The sequence below is a fragment of the Tachypleus tridentatus genome, chromosome 2 (genome assembly GCF_004210375.1).
Source record: "Tachypleus tridentatus isolate NWPU-2018 chromosome 2, ASM421037v1, whole genome shotgun sequence".
Taxonomy (NCBI): Eukaryota; Metazoa; Arthropoda; class Merostomata; order Xiphosura; family Limulidae; genus Tachypleus; species Tachypleus tridentatus.
In genome coordinates this window covers 48086017-48103913 of record NC_134826.1, presented here as the reverse complement: position 1 = coordinate 48103913, position 17897 = coordinate 48086017, and the positions used below count along the sequence as shown (strand labels likewise).

At 35.5% G+C, this 17897-nt stretch overlaps 1 long non-coding RNA gene across 3 annotated transcripts in view; it reads right to left on the bottom strand.

Moving 5' to 3' along the window:
- Positions 1-6430: 6430 nt before the first annotated feature.
- Positions 6431-17897, bottom strand: part of LOC143243055 (uncharacterized) — a 44607-nt gene continuing 33140 nt past the window's right edge. For 2 of the 3 annotated variants that reach the window (XR_013023816.1, XR_013023813.1), the window contains exon 3: positions 16180-16705. This is a non-coding gene — a long non-coding RNA (uncharacterized LOC143243055). Of the gene's footprint in view, positions 6944-14180; positions 14578-16179; positions 16706-17897 lie in introns of those variants that run through there. The other variant, XR_013023815.1, reaches the window with a different exon arrangement.

Genomic DNA, 17897 nt, shown 5'->3' with positions numbered 1-17897 from the left:
CATATCTTATTCTTCAGACCGTGAATCGCGGTTTTATAATATAACGTAGCAGGTCATTGAATTAATAGAAATCATTAGAAATCGCATTATATGTTATATTCCGTGGCAAAAATATTTATTATGACATCTCCAACTGTATAACAATAGTACTCATTTCTTATTATTGCGTCAGACAAGAGCTGACGGTGGGTGTTGTTCACCAGTTGCCTTCGCCTTAAAACTATCCACGACTCCAATATGCGAAGTGAGAGTTTACGATAACGGGACACGTACAGCGAATTTTTGAATCCACAGTTAAACCACGCTAACAACTTATTCATGTCCGGCTCCAACAGATATGCATGCTTCAAAGTATTTTCCATTACTTGTTTCATATTCGCAAGAAAAATAAATTTTGGAAGCATACACCTATTAAACAGAAGTCTCCTAACGACTTGACTGGATTTATTTTAACATTCAGCTCGATTTATATACGTATATTTATTTGCGATGATAAGAGAAAGATAATATGCTTCAGATAATATATATATTTTCCAAAAATAGAGGAGTCAGCGCTTTAGCTTTTTTCTATCAACGAATCTCCAAGCAGGGATTCGATGGTGACATTATCGTCATAAGACGAACCAAAAGCGTGATTCTAAGACACACGAACACCCCTCGTGGACCGTCTGAATTTTGCTCAAACGAGTCATTTGTATTCATGGGTTCTTTTCGGCAAGTCAGAGTTTCAGACTTATTTATAAGATTGGTTATTACACTTGAAATCCCGGTCTTGCTGGCAGGGATTTCATAGAATTATTGGCCTGTACAAATGCTCGAATCACGTGAGTTATAACGGCATTGCAATCTGACCCTGCGAATTGTTTAAAAATGATGATATACGTTTATTACCAACGCGTTATTCTGGTCTCGTTTTCTATTGGCGAAAGCGAATAAGTAAGACACTCCCGCGTTCTCACGAGAGTTGTTATTCTTAGTAGAACTATGGTTATTACAACAATGTTAACGGTTGCGATGAAAAGAATTGTTATTCATATTTTAGGGTTTGTGTGTGTGTGTGGTTGTTTGTTTAGATTAAACACAAAGCTACATATTGGACTATCTATGCTCTGTCCACAAGAGTATCAAAACCTGGTTTTTAGCGGTGAGAGTCTGCTCTGCTGCGCCACTGGGTTTTTGTTTTGTTTGTAGATTTAAATCACTGGCCAGATCAGAACCGTTTTGATTACTATCATAACATTTATATCTTTGAATTAACTCATCTTACCATTATTCACTGGTAAAATAGTAGCCCAAGAGTTGGCGGTGGGTGGTGATGACTAGTTGCCTTCTTCTTAGTAAATAATCAAAGATACGGACACTGGGTGTTTGTTGTTATGTGCAAAGGTGTAAGAAGTTCTATTTGTGAAGTGCCAAACTCAGGAATCGAACCCAGAATTGTAGCGTTATAAGCCTTCGAATGCACTACGAAGCAGCTGTGTTTTAAGTATGCGCTGACAGATATCTCATTATACATAACTGGATACAATATAATACATGTCTTTATAACCCTAAAAGTCAATCGTAATGACCCTCGGTAGAACAGTGGTTAGTCTGCGAAATAACCAACGTTAAAATCAGGAGTTCTATACATCTCGGTAGATACAACAGATACCCCAACATAGCGTTGCCATAAAACATAAGAACGCACACAAAATCGCACAGAAAACTGTCGTGTCATGATGGTAAAAGGGATGAAGAGAAAACCTACTGGACCAGTTTTTCACATGAAGGTCTAGATTTCGATCTCATGCTTTGAAAAAATTGTAGCAAAAACCACCAAAATGTTTGCCTTATACTATTTGAACCTTGATTTCCACCATAAGGATGATTTTCAACATATTCAGGGCATTCTGTGCACTGAAACAACAACAAACGTTCTTTAGCTATATCTTATGACATTCGTTGGCTGAGATCTGATCATTCATACCAAGAACAGTCTAAGAGTGTTTTTACTCAGAAGAGCCAAGTATCTTGTTTTAACGTTTTTTCTGCTTGCAGTTTTCTTCTCCTTTTTTGATTGGATGACAGCTCTTACTAGCTTAAACCAATCTGGGACTCATTTCTGACTGCATCCAAAACCTTCCGATGTGTAATTAACATTTGGCTAAACATGACATTCCTGTAATGTACATTGACTACTTTAGCACTAGAAACAAATATATGAGTCAATTATTTTAAAATGGACTCGTTTTCAAATGAAGTAGCGAACCAATCGGTATAAAGAATGTTTTATTCAAAAGAGGTAAACCAATCAGTATAAACGATTAATTATTCGAAAGAGTTTTATTACTGAGTTATCAGTAAAGAGTACTTTTCGCGCTCTTTATCTTTTCAGTATATTTAGTGTTAAACGATCCTAAGGTTTTGCGTTACACGCTCACTCACGTTACTATACAGTAAAAAAAACAAACATCAGTTTCATTAGTTATAAACGTGTTCTAACCCATTTTGAATACCAACTGAAACCACTAATTTTTACGTAAAAACGGTTCGGCCATGTGGTTAAGGCGCTCGACTCGTAATCTGAGGGTCACGGTTTCAATCCATGTCATACCAAACGTGCTCACCCTTTCAGCTCTGGGGGCGTTATATGTGACGGCCAATCCTACAGTCCGTTGATAGAAGAGTAACTCAAGAGTTGGTGGTGGGCGGTGATGACTAGCTGCCTTCCCTCTAGTCTTATACTGCTAAATTAGGGACGGCTAGCGCAGATAGCCCTCGTGTAGCTTTACGCGAAACTCAAAAACAAACAAATCTATGTAAAAATATTAGCTTATTTTCTATGTAAGAAACATAAAGAAAAGTAGTAATTAGTGATATTAACCGTATTATTTATGGTGTTTTTATTTACATTTTGTTTCCTGTCTCATAAATCATTAAGTAACCAACATGCAATATGATAAATAAAGAGTTTGTTTGTTAAATTTCGCACCAAGTTGCCCAAGGGTTCTCTACGCTAGCAGTCTCTAATTCACAAATAATAAACTAAAGGGTTGGGCTGTTTGTAATTAAGCACAAAGAGCTATCTGTATTCTGCCATCACAGGTATCAAAACCCGATTTCTAACGTTGTGAGTCCGCAAATATACTGCTGTGTCACTGGGAGGTTAGTTTAAAGTGAAGGCAGCTATTCTAATCAGATAGTATGATTGATCCTTGCACCACAACTCTCCCCCACCCCGACTGTATAGTGATGAGATTCGAACCTCCAATACATGCTAGTCCTGAAACTGTTTAGAAAAAATAAGCGCCGATTGGACTTATTGAAATTTTTAAGGTTAGAATTAAATTAGAATTAGAATTTAAAGTTAAATTATTCCAACACCCTAAACGATGGTTCTCTTAATTATTCCAACACCATACATGATGGCCCTCTTCATTATTCCTACACCTACATGATGGTTCTTTTCCTTATTCCAACACCATACATAATGGTTCTCTTCATTATTCCTACACCTACATGATGGTTCTCTTCCTTATTCCAACACCATACATGATGATCCTCTTCATTATTTCAACACCTACATGATGGTCCTCTTCATTATTCCTACACCTACATGATGGTTCTTTTCCTTATTCCAACACCATACATAATGGTCCTCTTCATTATTTCAACACCGACACGATGGTTCTCTTCATTATTCCAACACCGTACATGATGGATGGTTCTCTTCCTTATTCCAACACCGACATGATGGTTCTCTTCCTTATTCCAATACCCTACATGATGGTCCTTTTCATTAAAAATTGGATTTAGATTTGCTTGGAAATGGGAATTTTGATTCTAATACGTATAAACAAACTTTGAGCAGGAAGTATGATTTTGTGTCATATCTTTCACCATCCTTCTGCCTTTTCATCTTTTCCCTCTTGATACTGATTTATGTATATACACATGGTTGAAAGCTAATATGCAACTGTGTCATACAGTACGTACTTCTGTGGTCACGTGACTCATAAGAGAACGATTGAAAACGGGAGCAAAAATAAACTGGAAAGAGTAATATAAAGTTATGTGACATCATAAGCTGGATTGTTTGAAGTTGGCCAGATGTGAAAAATTAAGAAGAACACAAAATGGCATAAGAGACAAAGTGGGTGCTCAAAGGAAGAAGTTTCGACTGTTCTTGTATGTAATAAAAACGGAGAAAGCATCAAATGAAAAGAGCAAGTGTTGATAAACTTGTGGGAAGCTAGAGCTGAAAAGGTTTACGAATGTTTGGGAAATCAGTTCTTAGCTTCAGGTGTGGATGAGGTATATGAAAATGGTTGTAAAAGAAATAGGGTGCGATAATGTACGAGTTGAAGGTTTTAATAGAATGAATTATATAAATAGCATCATAAATCTTTAAAGTTTCGGTTTCCCTAGAGCGAATTGGTTTTGGTTGAAGAAAACGTAATGTGCATTCATGAGCGCCCGCAGAATTTTTTTCCAGGGGGCAAAAGTAGTGTGAAATTATGAAGTGAACATATACATATGTGAATGAATTCACATTATGGTTTTCATTTTTCAATGTATACAAGTGTTCCCTTGTTCTCCCCATCACCACCAACCAGCGTCGTATAGATTGAAGTTGAAAGATAATATTTTAAAGTTTAAGTTATTTGAGAACTTTCACATGGTATTTATGATTTTCGTTAATATGAATGTTACCGCTCAAAATTTAAACGTTTTATTAGTAGCTAAGTTAAGTAATTTTCACTACAGGAGGACTCTAGTTGATTTTTGTAGGGTACCTCTTGGGGATCACTGAAATTTTAAACGAACTTCAAGTTTTAACAAAAATCAGCACTAAAAAATTAAGGTTCACCTGAAAAAGGTTTCATCACGAATGTTCGTGGGAGTAATGTATCCACAAGACGGTTCGTATGGAGATTCCCATTTAGATTTGCCATAGATTTAAGGCATAAACACACACACTCCACATTAATCAAAATAATGCACAGAACAACGTTTCGACCTTTTTAAGTCATCTTCAGGTTAACAAAGAGAGTTTGTCATCATCACAAGTTTAGTGATACTGTTCAGCGAGCGTGCAGTTCGTCCCGCCGGTGAGAAGCGGTAAGTTTAGAAGTTTACATCGCTAAAATTCAAGGTTCGATTCCCGTCGTGGATACAGTTACTAGCCCAATGAGACTTTGCTCCAAAGCAAACAGAAACCGTATTTAGTTAAAAATGAAAAGAGCATTTACTAATAAAGAAACACTTTTTTTTCTTACTTGTAAAACCTTAGGCACAATAAATTGAAAAATTTTAATGTTTTTTTGGTTTGTTTCTTTTCTCCTGACAATTAACGAGTGGTTAGATTTTTATTGTTGTAATTCTAGATGTGTGAGACCCCTTTTTGGAATTCAAAAAGTTCTAGGTGTTGAAATGAAGTTACAAATTATTATGAGATTGCACAACAGTTATGATAACTTATTTTTTTATTTTTAAGAAAAGAAAATTTAGTCTCGTGTTTCACAAACTGTGATATAAATAAAAGAAAGTCATGCCACATATAACAAACGCAATAGAATTATTTAAAACAGGAATAATATCCAATCTATTACCCCTTACGGACAACTTGTGGATTTACAGTACACTAAGAGAACCACGTAGAATGGTTATGATGCAAAGATGTTTGTAGAATGCTCTAGTTAATGTACGTTATGGTGTTTCTGAGGCTGTGTTGTAAGTTTACAGAGGTATATGTTAGAATAGCTGCGGATATAACCTAAGTTTATAGAAAGCCCAATGCTGTGTATTTTAATTAAATTATAAAACAAATGTATAAACACTGAATAAGTTAATAATTTTAAACTTTCCCAGTTATAAAAAGAAAAGCGAATTTTATCCTTTAAAAAGTTATTATAAAATTTGAGGAAGTTAAGTCCATGGACCACTCACTCTATTGCTAAACAACATGGACCATTCACTATACTGGTTAACTTTATGGACAAGTTCAACTTCATATACACCTCATTGTTAACTTTATGGATCACTTGCCGTATTGGTCAATTTCATGGACTACTCATTGTATTTTTTTAACCTCGTGGACCCCTCATCCTATTGATTGACTTCTTGTTGTATTTGACAACTTCGTGGACCACTTACTGTACTGTAGAAATAATGACATCAAATGAAATTTTTAGCTTTCATACACGCCAATGTTTAAGATAGTTCTCTACCAGTGCAGTTTACACGCAGAGTAATTTTGTTTGGTATAATAAACACTTTCGGCTCAGACACTTCTCTCCAACCATTTAAATGTCATTCATTCCGATAAGATTTTTACAACAGCTCACTGTTCGTTCGAAAAAGTCCCCGCTGGGATAGCGGTAAGTCTACAGATTTACAACGCTAAAAGCAGGGGTTCGATTCCCCCCGATAGACACAGCAGAGCGCTCGATGTGGCTTTTCTATAAAGAAAACACACACACTCGTTCGAAAAAAAAGGCATAAACACATTAAATTAAAAGGTAAAATTATTTATTATGACTTAACTATACATTAAATACAAAACTCCAATTACAATAAAAAATAACAAGTGATTTTTTTGCTCTTGGATTTATTATATAATTCATAATTCTCATTCATACTGATTCTTCATTAACCCTTGGGTGAGCCACTCACCAAATTGAGAAACACTGGTCTAGATTAACCCATGGGTGAGCCACTCACCAAATTGAGAAACACTGGTCTAGATTAACCCATGGGTGAGCCATTCACCAAGTTGAGAAACACTGGTCTAGATTAACCCATGGGTGAGTCATTCACCAAATTGAGAAACACTGGTCTAGATTAACCCATGGGTGAGCCACTCACCAAATTGAAAAATACTGGTCTAGATTAACCCATGGGTGAGCCATTCACCAAGTTGAGAAACACTGGTCTAGAAAACTGAGCCATTCTTTTTATTCTGTGTAAAATATAAAAAAGGGAAAATCAAGTATCGATTAATGATAGCAACAAACAAACAAATATATGTTGTTTTTATTTACATTATATGTTATAAACCCTGGAACTATCAAAGCCATGGAGCTTCAGACAATTTAGTACCTAAAAATAGTTTAAAAAGCTGTGTGATCTCATACGTTTTTCTAAAGTTGATAAATGATTTCATACAAATAGATTCTAAATGATCATTAATTATTATAGGATGTTCAAATAAAATGTGTTACCTAATAATCAACAAGACGTACTTGCGAATAACATTCAAAATAAATTTGGTACAATTTACTTTTTATATATACTGAATATGAGAGAACTATATAATAACCTGTCAGGCAGTTAATGTCAAAACCAATCGCTTCGAACTCGTTTCCGTGTCTTAACTTCTGTTGTTTTTTTCCAGCAAACTTCTATTTTGGTTTTTCCTCTCTTTATCTAAGTTTCTACATCAAATATTATAAACATTTCGTTTTAAAGAGGAATCATATCGGTATGCAATGAATTACAGTTTTTGTAGAAATGAAAACAGTTACGTTGACAGCGTAGCTGTACGGAATGAGTTTACATAACGAACGTATTTATTCGGTAGACATAATATTGATCTACTGGGATTTATGTTATCAGAAAAGTGTTTGGAGTTTCGTTCGTTCCTTATTATATTGTAGAAACTTAATTAAGACAATATTTTATTGTGAATACACAGTGGCATTCAGCTACGTAAGGGGAAACACTGGGCTGAGATTGTTTATTGACCGTATGTTAACAACGGGAAAAAGTTAAAAGTTTCTCAAGTTTGCGTAATTTCGCATTTATAATAAATCATCACGACATTCATGAATTTTTCAGAAAATAAACTAATAAAACAAAAACACTTCCTATCTTAGATATCGAACGCAGAGATGGTAGTGGAGTTTAACCAAAGAAAACTAAGTGGATTACTTCAAAACATTTGATTGTTGTCTAGTGATAGCATAATAAGGTATAACGTTAAATCATCGAGAATAATGTTTTGTTTTTAATTTCGCGCAAAGCTACATGAGAGCTATCTGCGCTAGCCGTCCCTAATTTAGCAGTGTAAGACTAGAGGGAAGGCAGCTAGTCATCATCACCCACTGTCAACTCTTGGGCTACTCTTTATCAACGAATAGTGGGATTGACTGTAACATTATAACACCCACACAGCTGAAAGGGCGAGCATGTTTGGTGCTACGTAGATTTGAACCAGTGACCCTCGGATTACGAGTCGAGTGCCTTAACCACCTGGCCATGCGAGGCCCGAGAAGAATGTTAATGAATGTAGTTTTAACATCAAAACTAGCTATATACAATAGAAAGATATCCTTGCTATAAAACTTGTTAAAAAATCCGTCATATTCTTAGTGAGCAAATTGACAAACTTCCTCATGTCCCAACTACTACTAAAAAGTCAAAACTTCCTCTTGACCCAATTATACCACTAATGAGTCAAAGGTTTTTTATGAACAAAACTACCAATAAGAGTTGAAACTTTCTTGTGACACAAAATATTCCACTAGAGTCAAACTTTCCTCTTGACCTAGATATACATTTACAGAGTCAACACTTTTTTATAATCAAACTATCGATAACAGTAAAAATGTCCTCATGATCCAACTATATCACTAAAGAGTCAAAGCTTCCTCATGACCCAACCATATCATACTAAAGAGACAAATCCTTCTCATCACCTAACTACACCTATGGAGTCAGAACCTTTTTACGACCCAATTACCAGTAAAGAGTCAATATCTTTTAATGACCCAACAGTCCACTGAATTCTAAAAACCTCGACTATTTCATCTTCATTTAAGGAAAAACAAAACGTTGTTTTCTTATGTTGTTTACGCTATATCAGGTCCATTGTCTTTCCTACGGGCATCTCATATTAGCTTACCAAAACATGTAAAACTACACCCATGAGGCCTTTTATTTCAAATATAGGAACCTTCAACTGCAAGTTAATCAATATTATATTTCACCATCACTATTGGAGGCAGATTTATATTTTAACTTTTATAGAACCGGCCACTAATATTAAACGAATTATAGATTCGTATGGACTGAATCAGGAATTCCAACTGTTAGCTCTTCTATTGTTTATCTTCTGTATTATTTTTAATGTCATTCCATTAAATTGTTCCCTTCTGGTTTAGAGTAGTTTTATTTATTTAAACTTAAACGACATAAAAATGTAACATTTCGACACAAATGCTTGGTTTAGGGAGCATTTGTCATCCATTATAACGTACAATCCACTATGAATAAGGTTTCCCTAAAGTCAAACCTTAATTTTCTGGTAGTTGTTATTATAGTGCAACCGAACTATATACGTATATATTTACTACGTAATTTAGGAATTACTGGAAAAAATTTATGAGTTATGAACATCATATGTTTGTGTACATATCCGTCTGTTTACTGTTGCAAGGTTAGCTTATTGGGTGAGTGGGAAATGAAATAATAGAGAACGGTACAGTCTAAACTACATCACGTGCAATCATGTACTCTATTTTCTTATAGCAACAGAATTATATTTGTTTCTTGTTAAGCGCAAATCTACACCATTGGTATCGAAATCCGGATTTTAAAGTCACTACCCATCAGATTTACCGCTGAGCCACTGGGAAATGAGTGAAATCAGTTTCTAGAGTTGTAAGTTCGCAGACGTACATACCGCTGTACCACTAGGGTGGGCCAGAGTAAAAGACAGACAGAGAAAACAACATATAACGTCAAATCCGCTCCTCTAGATTCAGAGTTCTGTTCGCCAACAAATAGATCACTCCCGATTCAGATAAAAATGTACAAAAATTTAGTTAACACGTAATGATAACAGATAATTAAGAAGGAACAAAGGGACAGATATCATAAAACTATATTTAAACCAGTATCACCATATTACGGTAGTCCGTTCTATCTGTTGTTGTTGGTATAGGATGGCCTTGATGTTATGTTTTATAACATAATATTTTATCTGAAATATCTGTTGATATTTTCAGGAGTTCACAATCAAGTTTTATAATCTCTCCATAAATTGTTACAATTGTTATTATTACGAAGTTGTGTGAAGTGAGTTCCAGATATCAAGTCATAGTTTTTAACACAAATTCACAGCAGAAAATGCCATTTGAATTGTTTTTAAAGAGAAAATGTGGCCTGGCATGGATTGCATTGTGACGTTAGAACGCATCATTAAAAAAAAATGCAAAAGTGGCACTTATTGTCAAGATTTTCATCTTCTCCTTTAGGAGAAGGAGTAACGTCCTTTCGTATTTCTTACTTTATTTACTGTCTGCCCTTAATATCTTCTTGAATAGACTAACAAACTGTGTTTGTGTGCTTTCTTATAGCAAAGCCACATTGGGCTATCTGCTGAGCCCACCGAGGGAATCGAACCCCTGATTTTAGCGTTGTAAATCCGTAGACATACCGCTGTACTAGTGAGGGGCAACAACTATAACTGATATTTTAATAAAGTTAATTACAAACAATGCTATGTTTCTGGACGGTCGGAAGAACTTGATTAGTTGCAGAGTTAAATGTAACAGAAGAGAATCTTGATGGAGAGCTGATCGAGGTAGGTTGTTTTCTGAAATATTTAGAAGTGTTTTTGTGCATTAATACAAATCAGTAAAAACAGCTAAGACCGTTTTGTTTAACAAAATAGTTCTTTAGACAAAATAACGTGTAGTTTCTGGACAATCCATATACGTATAGTGAGAAGTCTGGCTTTGTTAAAAAGTGCAAACCTGTATCTCTGTTAACAAAGACTCTGTTAACCTGAATATGACCTAGAAGGTCCAAACGTTGTTCTCTGCTTTATCAGTAAGTGTTAAAACCTACATCAGCCGTCCTGAGATACATTTTTACTTCAAGATGGTTTCTCGTCATCACGAAGCGCAAACCTATGTAGTGTGCTATCTATGATATGCCTACTGAAGGAATATAACATATTACCACTTAACCAACAGTGGACGTATTAAGAAGTGTGTGTGTGTTTGGAATGCGTGTGTTGTTGTTTTTTGTATAGCAAAGCTATATGGGGCTATCAGGGGAAATCGAATCCATGATTTTAGCGTTGTAAATCAAAAGACTTACCGCTGTCCCTCCGGGGGACTTATTAAGAAGTAATAGCTAAGAGTGAATCTTTTTTTTTTACTTGGAATTATATTCCGAAAAAAAAAAGGAAATATGAAAAAGTTGTCGTTTTTTTTCCTTTCATCACCAATAATGTAAATTTAGTGTAAAAAAGGAACGAAACTCATTAAGTTAATTTTGATCAATTAAAAAACATTAAAATTCCATACATACACTCAAAAAATTATTGGCTTGGTTTGTTTTGAATTTCGCGCAAAGCTACAACAAGGGCCATCTGCGCAAATTATTGGCAACTTTTTTCTAAGTGTTGTATGCTGAAATAAAGTTTGAGGAAGAAAATACTGTTTTATTTTGTTTGAAGTTTTCATAGAGAATGGAGTAAGATAGTTAAAATGACCATGGTAAGACTAATTCCAGAAGAAATGAAGTTTGAAACGAGTGTTAAATAAAGAGAAAATAATTAATGTAAAAACTGTTTAGTACTGGTTTTGGTTGAGTGCAAAAATACACAAGTACTGTGCCCACTACGGGTATCTGAACCCGATTTTTAGCATCTTAAGTCTACAAATTTATCTCTGAACCGCTGGGGAAAGCACACTGTTTGGAATTTAATGTGAGTTTCCAGCTCAAACAACTTTTTAAGAATCCTTCCTAAGTCAAAGGGACTCTGATTCAGACGCGTATTAAGAGTTATTTCTGAATGAAAATGACCCTTTGACGCGTAGAATGCATTAAGCACTCTTCCTAGTTAAAAATGATTCCTTGGTTTAAAATGCGCACCAAGATTCCTTCTCGAAGTAAAAAATAATCGATAACTCAATAATAAAACTATTTAAGCAAGTTTATTCTTCGAAATCATGATTAACATTTCCCCTTGTACTGGTCCAGCATGGCCAGGTGGTTGAGGCACTCGACTCTTAATCCGAGAGTCGGGGGTTCGAACCCACGTCACACCAAACACGCTCGCCCTTTCAGCCTGGAGGCGTTATAATGTTTCGGTCAATTCCACTATTCGTTGGTAAAAGAGTAGCCCAAGAGTTGGCGATGGGTGGTGATGACTAGCTGTCTTCTCTCTAGTTCTATTAAATTAGGGACGGCTAGCGCAGATAACCCTCGTGTAGCTTTGAGCGAAATTCTAAACGGGTCACTTGGAAGTATTCTTATTTTGACTTCGTAGCGAAAAATACAGGTCTTAAGGGTCAATAATTTTTTTTTATTGTTCTGAGTTTTGCTTGTTGCATAAAAAACTCATGTCACTCTTTGGGGACATGTGCAGTTTGAATCTTGATTTTGTGTTAAACGGTAAACTGTTAGAAATAATTCTAAAAACCTGGTGCGATTATGTTTATTGTTCATAAATCTTTGCCTTTTAAATTCAAAAACAAAAGAGGAATTTAATTTTAAAAAAGTACCGGACGTGGCCTTTAGTGGTCAGTGTGTGTATTTAAAACAATTCAACTGACAACTTTAATGTCCTATTGTTGTTGCTAAGTTTTGGTGTATGAAGATGAAATGTAGAGGAAGTATTAGTTCTGAATAATGTTTGTGAAACTTCCAGGTTTTTTGTTTTTTTTTAAGATATAGAGTCTTTATTAAGTCGGGAGAAAATCCAGCATCCTTCTGGAAAATGAAATATTCGATTGCATATTCTTTACGTTGTTACTGAACGTGATTCCAGCTGAAACACGCTATCATGCTGCGGTTCGTCTTTTTAGTTTTTGTCGTTTTAGGACAGAACACGAAGCTGGTTTCCCCAAGACAATGCTGGCAACCAGAGGAAATCCATAGCTGTAATTTGCATTTGATTACACTTTTAGGATTAATGTTAAAAATAAAAAATAACGAGCGATTCTATCCATACCAAAGAACCTTGACAATCTCTGATATTGTCTCCCACTGATAGACAAGACGACAAAATGCTCTACCGTGTGAGTAGACTCGCTGGCTATATGAGAGATCTTAGAAATACGGCGGTTTCGTTGCTATGGTAATAAGCAGGATGGTTTTTATGCTCTATAAAGTTTTACTGGTAATAAAAGTTTTGTGGGAACTCCATAATCGCTCTTTTTGTTCCCTGTCGAGTGTCATCTTCGACCTTTTACGACAGCTAAATTGTTTTGACGAAACTCACGCTTTCTACTGCATATAAAGCCACTGGAGTTACTGTTATTGTAAGACTACAGAGAGTAACAAACCTTTTATTCGATGTTTCTCGACCCTGCTTTACAACGATCGTTTTACGTTTCGCGCAATTACTAATAATTACAAGTCGGCAAGAATTTCTATCTAATCACAAGGTGGTAAAATGTTTTGTTAATGTTCTAACTTACAACAGACTATTGTTCAGTTGCCGGGCAACCCGCTGATAAACACGTAGGGCAACAATTACTTAATGATATTTTACGTTTTGAACTTTCACATAACAAAATAATACACAAATCGAGTTTGACCGAAGGTTTAATTTTTTTTTTTTTTCACTTTGTCTTACCAAAACGTGTATGCTCACCAAGTTCATACGGCTTTCACAATATACGTCTATCGCATAAAGGTTTTCATTAGTTCCACAACTTGAATAACAAATGTACGTATATCTACGTTGACAATCAGGTATAGTTTAGCTTTTATATCAACATAAAAATAAATATTCACGTGCGCATATTACATGTAGGTTTGAAGAAATATAAGTAATTAGCATAAGCAGCTTTTTCTATAATTACAGCATTGTATAACCTAAATATATGAGTAGGTAGCGCCAGTTACAAAAATTAGCGTAAGCAACTTTAATCTAATAATAAATATAGCGTAGTTTGGAAGTTCAAGCAGGCAGCAACAGATAATAAATTAGCATAAGCAACTTTAATCTAATAATAAATATAGCGTAGTTTGGAAGTTCAAGCAGGCAGCAACAGATAATAAATTAGCGTAAGCAACTTTAATCTAATAATAAATATAGCGTAGTTTGGAAGTTCAAGCAGGCAGCAACAGATAATAAATTAGCGTAAGCAACTTTAATCTAACAATAAATATAACGTAGTTTAGAAGTTCAAACACCAAGCAACAACATTATCCCCACTTTTTTTTAAACGTACGTGATTTTGCGCTTCCTTAACTTAAAATGCCCGGATTCTGAATTCGGGTGTTCATGGTTAGCATCTCCTCGTTGTTCACATGCAATACGCTCTTTGAGACTGTGGGTGCGAATAGTTTTTCTCTGTTTGAAGATAAGCACAGAGTAAACAATGAGCTGTCTGTGCTTTGCACACCATAGATATTAAAACTCAGTTTATAACATTTTAAGTCCGCAGACATGCCGCAGTGCTACTAGGAGGCTGGTGCGAATAGTATGATGTAAAGAGTGACAGTCATTTCCTTAACGTAAATTACTGAAGTTACGGTTCTGCTGACTGGCTATCTTTCCTCTGATTGGTTGTTGAGACTTAGGCTTGGCAGTATAAACACAAAACCAAGTAACTTTGCGTAAGAATTCTGAAATAAAAAAAAAAAAAAAAAGGTAAAATGATATTTTTATGTTCTAAATTCGTCCTGGTGGTTAGTAATGTTAAGAGTAAGACACAGCTTTATTCAAAATAATATAATAACATGTTTTCCAGTTAATTTTGTCTGTTTAGTATATTCCCGTGATAATAAATGCTTTCATTTCTGAATGTTTTTCTCTGGTGGGACTATGGCCTGGTTAGTGGGGCAGGACGCTTGAGTAACGGACAAACTGTCAGTTGTAAAATTAAACACACTCGTCCTTTCAGCCGTGGGAGTGTTATGTTGGGAAATGTCCGTTTGTTTGGAATTAAGAACAAAGCTACACAATGGGCTATTTGTGCTCTACCCACCACGGGTATCGAAACCCGGTTTCTAGCTGTCTGAGTCCGCAGACATACTGCTGTGCCACTGAGTGTCTGTGTTGTGAAAGTCTACTCCATTGTTCGTTGGTAAAGATTAGCCCAAGAAGTCAGTGGTGTTAACTAGATGCCTTCTCTCTAGTCTACCACCAGGTTTCTAGTGTTATACAAAACTCCTAGTTTATTACTTCATTAGGCTTAACCCAAACGCTTTCTTTCTTTCACGGTGTACAGAATAAATAGATTTAAAAATAATTTTAGAGTTTAAGAGTCACCTGTCAGTTTTGCGGACAGTCGGATACATGATTCAGTCTATGCTGTTTATGCGTTTCTGTTTTACAATGCTTTTCCTTTTTTTTTCGCAGTTTAAGTCACTAGTAGTCAATATAATTATTAATAAATTCCATTGGTACAAAGAGATCCACCCATTCATCTTGTATAATCTCATGTATAACTGTCGTCAGCTGGTCTGTGCCAGAAATAATAAATGCCTGGAAGTTTTTAGGCAAGGCTTGCCTACCTTTGAAACTTAAGAAAGGACTTGGAATTCCACTCTATTTTGGCCAATATGTCTTTAGTAAATAATAATACCGCCCCTAACATGTAGTTAATGTTCCAGCTACAACCCATAAATTAAAATGAATAGCGATTTGTGTCGTTTCTCTGAAGGAAGTTGTGGGTGCTGTAGGTGAAACCGATACATCTCTTGGCAATCTGTAAATCTTCGGTTCCATCGAACCACAGAGAATATAAATGAAACATTTCGATATCAAAACTGGAAACACTTTTGAGCACTCTTTAATTTGAACGAAGTTTCTTTAATTTCCCGAGTCAATAACATGAGTAATTTAGTTTTATGTGAATCTAATTTTCGTGACAAGAAGTCTTTTGAAACAATTTATTACCTCTAACGTCTTTCTTTAAATATAACTCATAAATATAGCAGTGTATTTACGGTGTCAGTGAGTGTAATCTCTGATATTTTGCAATAATATCCAAGGAAAAAAAACAACATAAATAGTTATTAAGACTGATCAATGAGTAATAATAATGACCTGAAATGGAAGTTCTTATGTCAGATTATTACCCAAATTTTACTGTAAATAATAAACGTAGAACCTCATGAAAACGAAAATATCCAGTAAAATATTAAAAAAATATATGTAAGCCATGACAAGGAGTCGTATAAATAACATGTTTGTTACCCAAGTGCTTTAAACATGCCCTTCTTTCGTGTGTGTGAAAATTAAACGAAAACCTGATTATTAAAAAAAATTGACGAATAAGAGCAAATGATTCTGAAATGACATATCTAGCGTCCTCTAGTGACAATGTTACAACCTTTTGTGTCTCCTTTATCATTTCTATTATTTTTCTTTTACAGTTCTTTGGAAATGTTCAGTGAAGATGGATACGAGATACAAACACTAAAATTAATTTACTAATTTTCTAAAATATTTGCAAAATGGCGCCATTTATTTTCTTGTTTTTGTTTAAGTTGCAACGGTCGAATTATACAGAATAAATAACGTAAAACTTGCTATTTCTTTTCACACACAGCCCAAACAATGAGCGGACCTGGTCGTGAATTGAAAAACATTTGTGGACACACGCCTCTCAGTTCTAGTTGTGAGAATAACAGTCGACTTCCACTATACAACAGACAAGAGTAGTTCAAATATTGACGGTGGGTGCTGTTGACTAGTTTCCTTTCCGTTAATTTAGCAGTACAAAGGTTGTGTGCTTTGGTCGAAGTTCTGAAACAAGAAAAATAACTTGATGGAAAATCAAATAATTTTAAGTTGTGCTTAAAATGAGCTGATATACACATCGTGTGTGTGTGTTTTTTATATCAAAGCCACATTGAGCTAGTTGCTGTGCCCACCGAAGGGAATCGAACCATTGATTTCAGCGTTATAACTCCGTCGACTTACTGCTGTTCCAGCGGAGGACATACATCTTGATAACATTGGGAAAACACACGTGTTCTTTATTTTATCAGTTTTCTTTTGTCAGCATCTGAACGAAGGCACACTTGCAATACGATAATTTAGTGTTGAATTTTTTGACCTTAAATTAGTGTTATATCCCGGAATTACAATTTGACAGCAACTGATAAAGCTCAAGACATTTTGTTTTACTCTTAGAATCTTATCTACTGTAAAAGGTTTGTAGCTTCTTTCTTGGCTAGCATAAGAACCCTTTGGAACTAGGACTTGGCAATAATTTTTTTTCTTAAACGTAAGTACGAAACTACTGCCAAAAAACTATTCCATTCTTGTGGATCATTTTTAGTGACTATATTTCTTTATAGTGCTTATTAGTTTGGTTGATTTGGGGGTCTTATAATGGTCACAAATAAGCGATCATAAAAAGAATGACAGTCAATCCCATTATTTGAGTAAGACTGGCTGTGAAGGCGGCGAATCCAACTGACTGTCTGACTTCACTCTGGTCAGCAGTTCGAAACCAGAGACAACTATACTTAGACCTCAGTGCAAAGCAGCATTGTTCACAAGGCCGTTATTAATACAAGAATTTAGGCCCGGCATGGCCAAGCGCGTTAAGGCGTGCGACTCGTAATCTGAGGGTCGCGGGTTCACATCCCCGTCGCGCCAAACATGCTCGCCCTTTCAGCCGTGGGGGCGTTATAATGTTACGGTCAATCCCACTATTCGTTGGTAAAAGAGTAGCCCAAGAGTTGGCGGTGGGTGGTGATGACTAGCTGCCTTCCCTCTAGTCTTACACTGCTAAATTAGGGACAGCTAGCAGAGATAGCCCTCGAGTAGCTTTGTGCGAAATTCAAAACTAAACAAAAAAAAAAAAAACAACAAACAATACTAGAATTTACAGCTTCCACAGTGGCATAGCGATATGTCTACGGACTGACACCGCTAAAAACCGGATTTTGATACCCGTTGTGGGCAGAGTACAGAGAGCCCATTGTGT